Source organism: Biomphalaria glabrata, chromosome 6, assembly GCF_947242115.1.
Source record: "Biomphalaria glabrata chromosome 6, xgBioGlab47.1, whole genome shotgun sequence".
Classification (NCBI taxonomy): domain Eukaryota; kingdom Metazoa; phylum Mollusca; class Gastropoda; family Planorbidae; genus Biomphalaria; species Biomphalaria glabrata.
Window position 1 is genome coordinate 11224365 of NC_074716.1, and position 15481 is coordinate 11239845.

Below are 15481 nucleotides of genomic sequence, written 5' to 3' on the forward strand. Positions count from 1 at the left end.
TCTTTCACTCCTTTCCATTTTTTTTTAGTCTCTCTCCCTCTCTCTCTCTCTCTCTCTCTGTCCTCCTCCCTCTGGCTCTCTCTTTATATAACTTTCACTCCTTTCCATTTTTTTTCAGTCTCTCTCTCTCTCTCTGTTCTCCTTCCTCTGGCTCTCTCTTAATATATCTTTCACTCCTTTCCATTTTTTTCAGTCTCTCTCCCTCTCTCTCTCTCTCTCTCTCTCTCCCTCTCTCCCTTTCTCTTTCTGTCAAGGACTTTGCAGCCCATATAACACTTCTTGAAAATAAAATAAATGTATACAAGGGAGTATGGAGAGCCTCAACAGAGACGCTCTCAATATCAGCGTCCGGAAAAAATCTGGATCAAAAAAATGGCTACGGGTTAATTAGTACCCCTGTCAACATTGGCCATAGAAAGCTTGAAAAACGTGGAAATTTCACTTATTTAGGCATCGATAGAGATACTTAATAAGATCAAAGGAGCTTCAAAATATCAGCTTCAGAAAAGCCTCTTGTTTCTTTTCATGTGGATGTTTGGCTTAAAATGTTGCGACACCATTATATAGTGTTCTCCTTTTGTACTGTGGTTAGTAGCAACTTTTGTGGCATTTTATTTCTAGAAGTTGCTGACCTCGCACGTTTGTAGAGAGAGTACAGTATCTCCCAAATCTAGATCTAGACTGAGCCTAGCTCATGGGCGCAAAAGGGCCTCCCAACAAAGCAGCGTCAGTTAGCCCAATTTTGCCCATTAGGGAGACTCTCAAATCTTTCAGGACCTAGAAGAGCCCGACAAACCCTCGGGTTAGTGTCCAGCGCAATCCACTTTTCGGAGATCCCGTTAGGTCTCTTATTCAAGGCTGCCCCACGGGCTGGGCTGGACATAAACCCTGCCTGCTCATTCGTTAGTAGCAGGCAACCAGTATCCTTGGCCACCCTAAGAAAGCAGGGTGTTCACGCGGCGACCCCGATGAGGTGGTACTGGAACGCCGAGGAAGGAGACTAGCAGGCCGTCCAGATGAAGATGCAGCATGCCGAAAAATCAAGGTGCTATCACCTCCAGTGTCCCAAGAAATTTTTAATACCTCGTGGCTATCGTTTCAGACGAATGAACCAGATATAAACAACTTACCAGAATTGCAAAGTTAACTGCAGCTCTTGTAAATTTCAAGACCATCTGGAAATACAAAGGCATAGCCCGAGACACTAAAATCACACTGATGCGCTCTTTGGTCATGGCCTAATTCTTACATGCTTGCAAATCATGGACGCTGAGTGCAGAACTAGAGAAAAAGATACTAGCATGGAAACTAGGTATCACCTACAAAGACCGCAGAGATTCGTAACTGGATCACAACGGCGATTGGGCCCAACGACGACCTGCTAAACGCAAACTAAAACTGTATGGCCATTTCAGAAGGTCCTCTGGCGTTGCCAAATAGTTTTTAAAGTTAAAAACCTCCCCTCGAAAAAGCAAACAAAAAAAAAAAACTAAAGTAAAACTTTAATTACCGAATTCTTTAACATTTGCCTGATGGATTTTCAGGTTCAACCCACCCCGTTGGGACATTACACATGATCTGTCGACCATCTAACTCCATTCATTCTTCTTTTGCATTGACTAAAATGGCTTTCAATTACAGGTCCAACTATTCATTGATTTGCCTTCTCATTCTGACTCTTCTTCTTTTCCCAGGTACTGTTCCCTGTAGGAAGGTCTTTCGAGCTCTATCGACCTCGTGATATATCATATTTTAACCTGAACATTATCATTAAAACAAAAACGTATTAAAATATGTTTAATAAACGCGCCTTAGTTCTACTTATCAATGGCATAATTGAATTCCCTGTTTGATATGATAAGCTATATCGGACAGAGCTAGGTGTGCGTAGACTTCAGAACTACTGCACGCCTTATAATTCTTCGGAATTAAAGAGAATACCTTATTATAGTGGCGTTCCAAGAGTGCCATGCGCCCTGGGCGCGCAAAGCAGCAAGGCCTATCGAGGTTAACCTTCTCTATATCCTAATGGTATTTCATATATGTATAAAAGTAACCAATAAGTAAAAAAAAAATCTTCATATAAATATAAACGAAGTCTTTTGTACATAACTCTGTGTAGACAGCTTGCTATGAACTAAGTCTAATTAAGTTTCTCTCTCATCGTATCTTATGAAATACAGACGATACTTTAAGAAAAGGTTGATTACGTTCTACGCGTGTAAATTAATTGCCTAAATTCTGCCAAGTCATTTGTCTTCCTGGCTGACTCAGGCAACCTATTTCATGCTCTAATAGCACTAGGGAAAAAGGAGTAATTTACAAATTTGTCCTAGCATATGGAATGTGCAATTGTCCGATATCTTTATGTATTTCTGAGTACTTTATTTTGTTTTATTTTTCTATTTGAAGTTTATGGTCTAGTGTTTTATGTATAATTTCTTTTTTACTTTTTAATTTCAACTTATAATAGGATTTTATTAACATGGCGGCAGCGGAAAGACGCAAATTACATACGAATTTTATTCATTGAAAATTTATTTATTAAGTGTAAGTGACGTGTGCTACTAAAATGTCAACCTTTCTTCTCACCCAACTTTTTTTTTTCCTTTTTTTCCCCCAGTACCTGGAATTTTCATTTCCCTCCTTAGGCTTACCCCTTTGGCGTGCACCCACACTGCCACACATATCCACCACCCAACCTTATGCTAATTGTTTAAAAACAAGTTGTAAGTTACAGCTTCCTTTGTAGCCCAATTAAAATGTCTGGTTATTTAAATTGGTCATGTGACTTTCTGTTTTGTTTAGCTCTCCTTAACAACAGCAGCAACAACAAGAACAACAGCAAACCTGGTCAGTCTATTCAGCCGCTTTTATTGTTTCATTGCGTTTTACCTTCTGGATCATTCCCGTGGCTTATTGCCTTGCTGTCAAAGCTAAGTGCCAGATTTAATGTGAAACCTATATTTGCACCATTGTGGATACAATATTAGATATTGTTCTGAGTTTTTGCATAAGAAAATGATATTAATCCTAAAAGTGTACTAGATATATGTGCATAAGTTAAAAACTTAATATTAACACAAAATATAGACATACTAAAGAAGTTCAACAAAATTTTAAATATGTAAATTATTCCGTAAAGAGAACGTGTCAATGAACCAGTGGAAAGATGTGAACTATTTACGAAATTCTCAGTGTGCTCACCAGCATGGCTGACGAAAATGTTGTTGTTTTATTTCTGGAATTCTTAATTTTTTTTTCATCACTGAGTTTTTTCGCCAACTGCATTCTTTTTGACCTAATGACAAGGCAGAATCACTGTCTTTATTCTTATTTTTGAATTTCTTGAAAACTGTCTTCGTTATTAAATAATATTTTGACAATTATATATATTTAAAAAACTGAAATGTCGGCATTCAAGATTGTACATATACTGCTAGTGTGTCAACTGAGTACTATTCTTATAGATTATGTACACTCAGTTGAGGAAACAGACATATCCGAAAATAATGACAGGACATTAGTGCTGATGTCTGCAAACACTCCTGATAATGACGTGTTAGTTGAACTTTACATGTCTAATGAAGGGAAATCAATTAAGTTTCATATGGAACTAACCAGAAGACAAATGAATGAGTAAGTATTTCTTTCTAGAAACTTCTTCATTATAGTGTAGTGCTAGTCTTATGACTACTTAGCTGAATATAGTAAAATTTCGGAACTACACATATATATATATAAGTTAAGATAAAACAAGATAATTTTATTGGTTCTAGAATTGAACCACTCACACGCACACACGCACACACATACTAACAGCGCTTTATGAATTAAGTTTCTATGCACATCTTGGTGACAACAGATGATCTTGCAGCACTCTGACTGAAAGTGGAATAAAGGTGTTTTTAAATCTTACTGTTTTAGTCCTAATGAAGAGGAGACGACCCCTTCGTCCAGATCTGATGTAACGATAGTTTAATGGGTGCAGATTGTTTTTAAGAATCGTATGTGTTTAAGAAAGATATCTTTCATGCAAAAGCTCTTCAAGAGTTTATGTTTGAGTGATATAGAATGCTTTTTTTAAATTGATTTAGTTTATGTCTTTGTGCCAGTGAAGTATTACCATTCCAGCAAGGGATTGCAAAGTTAATTAGACTAGTAATTATCGTTTTGTTGATTTTAAATTTTCATAGCTTTCTAGGATAGAAGAGTCGTGGATGAAATTAGATGTAAAGATTTCGACAGTGTCCACTCCATCTTAGCTTGTTTTTGATGATTGTACCTAGAGGCGTAGCTAGGGTGAGGGAAGGGGTGTCCAAATTCGAAATTTCCACCCAGCCCCCACTTGAGGGCGCTTCCCAGGGTGGTCTCTCTTAAAGTTGTGTTGGTCTAAACGAGTGTAGAAATCCTTTAATTGATTTTAATTTAATTCATTAACAAACTTATTATAATCATAATTAGAACTGTCCAGCATCTTTACGAGCAGCCCACTAGTGCAGTGTACATCAACAACATTAGGGGTTAGGATCCAGACCACAGTTGGAATGAGATAAGGGTGCTTCTTTCACTAAAACTTTTCAATATCTTCCTTTAAAGGTTAAGGGATGTCGCTTTTAACGGTTAAACGGGTACCGTAAACATTGACGGAAAAAGAACAAATACTAACTTGCGATTTGTGGATAAGTAAGATGGTTTGGCAGACAGAATAAGAGAGAGCTGACACGATGATGGTATACATATTAATGCCGAAAATATGCACATTATGACCTGCAGTGAACAAGACTTCAAAATTTACATCAGTATTGAAGGTGAAAAACTGGTAAGTGGCAGAAGTTGTAAATACCTCGTAGCTATCGTTTCAAATATAGAAACAAAACATTCTTAACCTATCAGAATTGCATAGTCCACATCAGCACTGAAGATACTTTGGAAAGACAAAGCCATAGCATTCAGCTTTATAGTCAGACTAATGAGTTCATTAATCATGTCAAAATGTGTGTATGCTTGCGAATCTTGGACGCTAACTGCAGAACTAGAGAGGAGGATCCTAGCAATGGAACTGAGATGCTTTAAAAGAATCCTAGGTTTAACCTATAAAGACTAAATTAAAAATGAGAAATTTTGAAACAATGGCCTGCTGACCACTTTGAAAAAAAAAATGCAATCTAAAACCGTACGGCCATAACACAAAGATTTTCTTGCATGAAACAGTACCAGCAAAAAGAAGAAGAGGCAGACTGAGAAAGCGATGGGAAGAAAAACATATTTTTCGTCGAATAAAAGTGGGAGAATTAGTGATGAGTGGTGAGTCAGTCAGCTAGGGCTTTTGCATTAATCTTATTGATTTTTTTTTGTTTTTACTTTTTCTCCGCTATTGTTATCCATCTCACCTTTTAATTTCTTTTATTAGTCATTAAATCTGTTTAAAGTAAAGTAATAAAGTAATTCTTTCTTGCTAATTATATGTCATGTGTGTGTTTGTTTCCCAAATATTAAATATACTCTGGTCTAAGGTTTACTGTTACAACCCCTAAACCTAAATGGACCTCGTCATTGATTATTATTTACTAGGAAGTAAAACTAAAACAAATCACATCCAGCGTCTCACTAGTTTTGTCCTGTTACTAACTAGTTTAATTTTTTAGTTAATACTTCAGTTTAATTGAAAAAGCCTTAACAAATAGGGCACTTCCAGGAAGAAGAGAGAAAAATGAGACATTGGTCATCTTTGTTCGAGCTCCTAGTGTGTCCGTTTTTATAGAACTATATAAAGATTTTTAGTCACGGCTCTTTTAAACAAAAGTTAAAGTCAGATATGCAATTACTCTTTTTTTCACAGGTTCTCAGCTTGCTTGTGCGATCTGGAAAACAAAGGGTGTACAGTGAGGACTAATGATGTCGAAATTCAAACAATCAGTTCTGAAGAGTTTAAAAATAGTTTTTTCACTGAAAACTATTTCTGTGAGCCCTATCCTGATGATATCAGTTTGCTGTCCTGTACCAGACTTGAAACAACAAAAAGCTTAAAGAACTGTGATAGAAGAAGGAGATGGCTGTGTTCTCCTTTTTTGCAATCTACCTGCCCACTTTTCCCAATGGGGGTGGTCACTTGTTTACTGAGCACTGGGTTTAACGTTTCAATCTCCGCCTGGTCGAGCGAGCTGGATGGTCGCTTCTCCACAGTAGGTCAAGAGAAAAATACTGAATCCGTTACTGACCAATGCCGAATGTCAGAAACAAAAACTGAGCTGACAACGCTGAATTGGATTTTATTATCCACAATTATCATTCTTACTATTGTCTTAATTGTAATGATAATAGCTGGATGCGTCATCTATCGGAGACGTCGCAGGCAAATGATTGTTCCCAGTACGAGCGAAGCCAGACAGGGCAGAAATTCGGAGGAGACCAACAATGACTACAACACTTTTGATGTAGACCAGTTTCGTTCCTTTGCAACAGATCAGACCATTTCAAACAGCCTTAATCAAATACCAGCTGCTAATAGTAAGTAGAACTGTTGACACTCAATGTATGACAACGTTATTATAATGCTCAATCCGAACGTTTAAGAAAAAAAAAGACACTATTAATGTTTGCTTTACTTTGTTTTGCTCAGCAAATATACACAAGTAATCTAAGTCTGTAAGTTTCTTTTTTTTTTTTAATTATCAACATTTTTCCGTATTTTTTTTTTCGGTACTGTAATCATTTTCATGTAGGCCTAAAGTGTCCCAAATTTTTTAAACACAAAGAGATATATATATACTACGAATTTATATATATATATACTAGACTAGGGGTGCACCGGATAGTACTTTTTGATATCCGGCCGGAGCCGGATATAACCGGATAGTAAAATTAGATATTCGGCCGGAGCCGGAGCCGGATACCTGCATGACTCAAACAGCTCGTTTTACTGAAGTTTTTGCAAATCTTCTATATAACATACCTATATTCATATTATTTTGTTATTTACTTTATTACTTTAAACTCTATCACTGATTGATAAATTAAAATGAACAGCATTTTTTTTTTACAGATATGCTTATCATAAACTAATCTTTGTAACATGAGATGGTGTGTGCGTATGTATTGTAAAGTAGAATGTGGGATAACTCATGCAGAATATATAAACTTATATGTAACTAATGTAAATCTTTCAAAGGTAAAGTTCACTCTTGGTTTTATAGCGTAAATCTTTCTTAAGTACAATCTAAGTTGTATAGTGGGTAGATGTTTGTGTTCATGTATTTGACACCATCAACTTGTCATTAGGCTCGTGTTTTAAAGGCCACAACCGCTTCTGGTTTGTATCTAATACAGATAATGGCTTAGTAAATATCTTAAGTAATTACAGTAATAACGAGGAGTTACTTAACACTCTTAAATTATTATTAAGAATATTGTGATTCAATCAAGACACGCATAACACAAGAGTAAGATTTAAAGTTAACACGTTAGAAAAAGTAATTCAACAGTAATATTTATTTATTTATTTACAAAAGAATACATAATGCTAATTTAATATAATAATAATATACACATCCTTTAAAAGTTAAAGCATCGAAGCACAGCAAAAAGAAAATGAATCTGTATGACAAGAACTAGGTTTCAAATGAATTCATTAATTGTCTGTTATATTAAAGATGCGTTATATTTCAGAAAAATAAGTTTTTCAGCATTGTCTGGTATAAGTTTCGTACGATAGTCATTTTCTCCAGTACTTGTAAAAGTCCAATAAATCCCGGCTTCTCAACTACTTGGTAAGGTTCCATGTCAGTTTGAATCATCTTTGCTATGGCCAAGTGAATGCGTTTAGCATTATCACTATTAATATCCCACAATTTAGCTTTGTCTAAGACCTCCTTAATCCCTGGTTGCTGCTTGTGTGTGAGGCTTGACGAATCACTGGAGCTCGTAGACGTACTGGCACAGGCAGTGATATTACTTGATGCTGATTTCAATGCAGTCATTTCGTTGAATAAGTCTGGATGTTTCGAGCGTAGATGACTAATCATAGTGGTGGTTGAGAAGTCTTTAGGTTTGCCTGGTTTACCACGTGACATTACTATTTTACAAGCATTGCAAACTGCTTTAGAGTTGTCCATTGTTTTGACATTAAAGTAACGCCATATAAGTGATGACTTTTTATCAGCCATTATTATTATTATTTAATTTACTAAATGCCCTTGCAAGCCACTTTTATACCCGTGGCTTGTGTAACAAAATACTTGTAGGGGTGTGTCCTGTAGTTCAGCGCTCTAATTGACATTTCTCTTCAAGTAAACAAACTTAGTGTCATCATCTAGTGACCTCTAGACAGTGTCAATATGTCTTAACAATTTGGTTTGTGGTCCAGACCCTTGATTGACAACCTATCTCATAATAAACAAACTCATACCAGATTAACCTTATAGAGATTTGGCTTGTAGTCCCGCCCCTAATAAAAATTCTACTCCAAGTAAACAAACTCAGTTCCCTCATAAGATGTGACCTCTAGAAAGTGTCAACACGTTGACATCTGGCTTAATGTGGTCAGCTGCCTATCCGTGAACTCAATGTTATGGACTAAACAAACAAAAGGAGGTGGGGGTGCTCATCTCTACCTCTGGAGATTTACCCGCACATCTAGACAGATTATCAGCGTGACGTAGTTAAGGAATATTACGTGTTTACAAGATCACTGAAAGGTCAAGACAAGCTTTTAAAATGTGCCAGACATCGCTGCTACGTATGTAATACGAATTTATAATGTAAAGTCTAGTCCACCCCCCCCCCCAATAACAAACCTAGTTCCCTCGTGTGACTTCTAGAGAGTGCTTACGTCCATCGTATCTGACTTGGGGTCACCTGTCAATCAATGAACTCAATGGGCTAAACAAATAAAAGGGGGAGGGAGTTGTTCATCTAGAAATATACCTGGTTACCTTAGAGGTGTGGCTCTTGTAGTCCAGCCCCCCCCCTAATAAAGATTAACTACTAAGTAAACAAACTCAGTTCCCTCGAAAGGTGTGACCACTAGAGAGTGTCAATACGCTGACATTAAACCTACGTCCATCGTATTTAACTTGTGGTTACCCACCCATAAAAAAAACTCAATGTGATGGACTAAACAAATAAAAGGGGGTGGGAGTTGTTCATCTCTACCTCTGGAGATATACCCGCACAGCTAGACAGACGTCTGGTCAGCATGACGTAGTCAAGGAATGTAGCATTTTAACATGTTAACTAACTTACTCAAAGGTCAAGACAAATTGAAAAAAGTGCCAGCCATTGCTGTTCTGTATGTAAAGCGCATTTATGATGTAAAGTTTCATCTCAATTTATATTAAGTTATTACCACGCCTTGTCTTTAAAATAAACGATGTTTGGTGCATATTCATAATGGCTCTATTTTTAAGCACATTATTTTGTTTTCATATAAACATTAATACATTCTATAACAGACAGTAATGGAACTAGATCCACTTTATGCATATTAAATTATGTACTTTTTACTATCCGGTTTACTATCCGGTAGTGATATCCGACCGGAGCCGAATAGCACCGGATAGTAAAAAATGCCGGATATTCGGCAGAAGCCGGAGCCGGAGGGACTATCCGGTGCACCCCTATACTAGACATATGTTTCCCGCGACCCGCGGGTCTTTATTTGCGCATTACTTTCGATATAGTCACTGAGAGTGTTTTGTAAACAATTAAACGAAATAATAATGTAATAAGTAAAGCGAGTGTGTCAATGTAAAAATAGTGTGAATGAAGCTATCAAATCAAAATAGCTAATAGGCTTAAATCCATTTTTTTCCCAAATTAAAACATTTGCTTGTAGGCCTACGTATATTTGATTAGAATTTGAAATGAATAGACTACATTTTGTATGTTCATGTGTATAAAGTATAAAGAAGATCTTGAGGTAGACATAGATCTAAATCTACACTAATCTAGAGTTAAAAATTGGCTTTTATAGAGTTCATTCTGTGCTGCGCATGCGTGAACTTTTTTTCATGAATGAATATAGGCCTATCTCAACACGGCTACGCAACTTTAGCGAACAGCGAACGAATGTATTAAAAAATGCTTTAGAAAAACAAATTTGAATGTTAATTTGATTAAAATATGAAATGAATGGACAATAATTAGTATGTTTATGTGTTAAAGCATAAAACTATCTTTGCGAAAAGAAGTTTTATCATCTTAGAGTTCAATAAGAGTTTTAGACCTAGGTCTAGGAATAGACTCAGTAGAGAGATGTGTTAATGTGTAACCATTTGGTAATGTCTAATGAAAGAATGTTCGCCAGGAAATCTGTAGTCACACAGATATCAGGAACTGTTAATTATGATCTAGGTTCACAGTCAGCAATAAACAACAACAACAACCATTAGTGTCATGGCGGAGAATGATACTTTATTATATTGAACGCGTGCACCTTTGCGCACCATATCAACAAGAACTAATTTATGTAAAAAATGCTTTTGAATAATCTAGTGGATTGGATTTAAATGTATGTTAAACGTAGCTAATGATCCTTTCACGTTATTTCTCTTTCGCTACGAAAATAAAATTAGTTTTGCAAAAATCGGTTTACCCGACGTCGATACATTCTTATCTATTAAAAACGAAAAGAGCGATAGCTTTGTTAAATGAATGGGATTATAAAGTGAACATAGACATAAATAAATATAGACTGGCCGAAGGAAGTAACTTCATGTAACTTGAAAACATGTATATCTATTGTATTCGGATTTCCGAATTATGAAAAATTGCATGAGCTTCATTCTTAGAGATTTAAAAAAAACACAATTGAAAATAATGTAATGCTTATATAGGTTATGGCTGAAACAGATATGAATACTTAACTTTTATACTGCTCATAAATGCTGTATAATAAAGTACACAAAATTGCAAGTCACAAATTTTCGTTTCATAAAACTTTTTAATCGGCCAATCTATATTTATTTATGTCTATGAAAGTGAACAATTAAACGAAATAATTTTTAGTACGCGATTCATGAATGAATATAGATCTAGGCCTATCTCAACTCGGCTTCGCAACTTTCTTGAGCTAATATAGCTTTAGAAAACCAAATTTGAATGTTTATTTGATCAAAATATGAAATGAATGAACTTTAATTAATATGTTTATGTGTTAAAGTATAAAACTATCTGTGCGAAGAGAAGTTTTATCATCTTAGAGTTGAATTAGAGTTTTAGATCTAGGGATGGGATTATAAAGTAAACAATTAAACAAATTAATTTTTAGTACGCGATTCATTACAGTATTGTCTAATGAAAGAATGTTCGCCAGGAAATCTGTAGTCACAGATATAAGGAACTAATTTATGTAAAAAATGCTTTTGAAACACAAAATTGAAGGTTAATTTTATTATATAATGAAATCAATGTATCTTCTTTTGTATTTTCATGTGTCAAAGTAAAAAACTATCTGCGCAAAGTGTATTTCTTAAAATTAGATCTAGGTCTAAATCCTTTCGATCTTTTCTCATGTCAACATTGTTAACCATGGCCTAGATCCATAAAATACTATAGCTGTAATAGAGTCGGATAACTTAATTTTTTTTGAGGGTCTTAAGTTTGTTTTAGGGCTACAATACATACACTAAGTTAGTACCCAAGGAACATTCCTGCCTAGTTTTATCAAGATTGGTCAAGCGGTTTTGATGTCTATAAGTAACATACATACATACACCTCACATTCTACTTTATAATATTAATATACTTTATTAATATACATATTAAATATAGGCTATTTATGAATAAAAAAAAAATTAACTAAACTTTTTTAATTTATGCAAGATTAAAAAGAGGAATAATCAAATATTTTCCGTTTATTTCCATCCAATTGTATTCTTGGAAATAAAAGTCACTTATAAGTTAATTCTATACTACCGTTGTAAATTTTATTTAGATGTGAGCTAGTGAATAATGAAATATGTGTTTATCAATCCACCCATCCCAGTGGCGCTACAGCCCATGGAGGGCTCTGGCCTGCTCCAACACATCCCTCCATTCAGATCTCTCCTAGGCCTTTAGTCTCCATGCCCTAACACCAAGCTGTTGTAGATCTGGCTCTACGCCAGTGGTTCCCAAACTTTTTTGTCTCGTAGACCCCCTGCCATGTTTTCTGTTTTTCGGTGGACCCCCTACTCAACTTGCAAATTTTTGCAAATTCATCAACATTAGGCCAAAGAGAGTACCATTTTGCCTGCCTGTTGGAACAAATGGACCCATTCAACAATCGTAAATAAACCCATTTAGCCCCGTCATAATATCGATAAAACAATGAAAAATATGTATCGCGTGACGGCCTTTATGGATTACATAATTTGTATAGAAAATATATAGAATCACGTGGCTAAATGTTGTTTGTTTACGATTGGTGATTGAGGACCATTGTTCCGTATATTGAAGCAGATGTAGTAGATCACATCCCTAATCCCAGAACTCTTGAAGCAGAGCATGACTGTGAGTCCTCTCTATTTTCGTTCCGGTGTCCGCCCTAGACAGCCCCTGAGGAACGTCGTGTGTATGGGCTCTCTTTCAATCCCTGACGAAAGATCATCCCAACAAAGGTCTAGTTGACCTAGTCGTCTCCCTAACGACCATTTTCACCCGGACACCACAATAAGGCTGGGTAGCAATTTAATTTTGTTTCTTAACCCTTAAAGTGCTGAACTGTTTTACAATGAGTGCATACACAATTGTGATGTTTAGAGGCTAAACTACCACGCGCGTTTTAAGGGTTAATTCTGTTTGAAACGTTGCGGTCCTAGAAACAAAGCTGTTCTAATATTTTGGTGCAATACTCACACTAAAAATTTAAAAAAAAAATTAGTCACCAAATCCAGTGGCGTAATCAGTGGGAGGGGGGGGGGAGGTAGTCACCCCCCTCAATAGACACCTCAGGACAGAATACTTGGTGTTCAGACTCTGAGAAGGGTATCTACTGACATTCCATTGACTCCAGAGAAGAACTTACAATCCGAATAAGGAAAGCAGAACTGACTTGATGTAAAGAAAAATCCTACCAAAATGTATAGTTTATTTTCAAAAGAAAGGGGGGGGGGGTTAAAGTTAAATTCCAGTCCAAGTCTACTACGCGCATGCTCTAAATTCTAAATAGATTTATGACAAAAAATGGTTTATAGAAAATGTAATGCCTTTATTAGCCTAAGTGTAATGGAACTACGCCTCGTGTTATACCTGCATCTGTACTTTAAAGATTTCACTATGTACACATATGCAGGTGCCTTCGAGATGTCAGAATATGAAGTAGGTTCCACATTCAACAGCCTTAATGTCTTGACCAGCCTGACACCGGCAGTTCAAGAAGAACCCGCCTACGTGAATGGCGATCATAGTCAGGGAGATGTTGGCCGATCCTGTCAAGATGGTAAGTAATAAGTAAAATGTGCTATATTAATGTTTTTAAAAAAAGAACTACTTAACTTCTCTAGCACTGCGAGAATTTTTTCTTAGAGGGAAGCCAGATTCATTTTTGTTTCCTTGACACTATCCACGGGGAAAATGTGTCAGCTGAAGTGACAGGTCTGGGAGAAGCCTACTGATGAAGGTTATGTTCATGGCCTCGAAGATGTGAGACCATAGACGTTTGTGAGATCAGATTTCCCCATTACTTGACTTAATCAGCAAGCGTAGCATTTCATATTATGTTCGATTGCCCTCTTTTTTCGGCCCCCGTAAGAGGAAAAACAAAACACTATTGTTTTTGTTTGGTCTTTCTGTTTGTTAATTATGCTTAGATATCAAAAACTAGAAAAGCTATTAAAATTATGATTTCACTTTTTTTTTTTACTTTGCATGGTCATCTGGACTGTCGTTTGATGGTCCCAAATTCGAGTACTGCCCGCCACCATCCCTCGCTGTCTTGCTGGAGGGTCAAGTTTCTTTAAAAAGAAACAAAATTCATCGTAGTCCCTTTAACAGTTTCCACTGAGGAATTTTCTAGTGATGTGGCAGGTCTGCAGCAGTACCGCCCTCTGACAGGCAATGAGAATGTTCCTAGGAATGTTAAGGGCCTTAAAGGTATCTGTGAGGTCAGTTGTTATTATCCCCTTGGTTGATATAACAATGGGGTACATTGTTATTTTGGATAATTTCCATAAACGCTTAATCTCCAAGCCTAGGTTCCCATATTTTCTTTGTTTTTCTATCTCAGTTTTTCTTAAATTATAAGACAGTGGTACGGCGATGTCGATAATGGTAGCGTTTTTTTTGGCAACGAACAGAAGGTCATGGCGATTAAAATCTACCGTTTTGTCGGTCTATTATTATTATAATTATTATTATTATTTGTTTTCTGCTATCCACGAAGGTTTACGTTCAATGTTTCAGTTAATAGTTTTCTCTTCTTGTTGTTGTCTAGCTTATCATTGCTTAAATAATCGTTTGCTATTCTTCATTTCATTAGACAACGCTCCATCACAAGCTCGTCAACAAGGCCGTAAACCCACTTTCAAAGAGCTGCTGGCCAAAGAAACAGCTAGAACTAGCTATGTATAAAGTTGCTCATCATACAGCTTGTTGAGTATTCGGCTAAAGTATGTGTGAGCTAGTTAGATCTATGTCTAGTTTGTATGACAAATGACAATGGAGATGTTAATTTTTATTTGCGAGGGGAAAATTCTTGTTGTCCTTTGTAGCTTTTTTTTTTTCGTGTTGCCAATTTATCTAATTTTGTTAGAATAATAAATCTTTTTTAATTTCTCTTTATTAGGCCTACATGTAACATGTTATTAATTTTGAATGTATGGATAAGGTTAATAATTATTTTTAAAAAATATAAGTGCACACTAAATGAATATATGGAGATGCTGTGGCTGAGGGGTAAAGCACTTATTGGAACCGAAGTCCCGTGTTCGAATCCTGGTGAAGACTCTAGGTGGACCACTTCTGGGGTCGATTTTGAGTTTGTATTTCCACACAAACTGTCTTTGTAACCTTGTGTTGTTTTTTTTTTGTGTTTTTTTATTTTGTTGTTGTTTTGTTTTTTGTTAGATCTATGGTAATTTTCATCTTCCGATCAAATTAAGCGATGCAGCTGCAGTTTTTACGTTTGAATGTTTATAGCTCCGTCCTAGGAAAAAACTGGAAACATCTAAAAACTTGTCATCCATTTGTCAATAAAAATAGATAGGCCATATATGGTTTGTTTCACTACGAATGGTTACAATAAAACATGATGTTGAAGATGGTCAGGTTGATGAGGTCCAGCGCTAACATTAACGATTAGTGTTACTTTTTCCACTCTTAATTGCTCCCTTCTCTGCTAAACCCTAAAGCCACAAACTTCACAAAAGGCCATATATACTAAGACCTACCTAAATCTAGTTGACCCCCCCAAACGATTAAAAAAAACTACGTGACACCGCGCGTCTAGCCCGCTCACTCCACTCAGTGACCTAATTTGGTACCTGATCGATCACTAATTGTT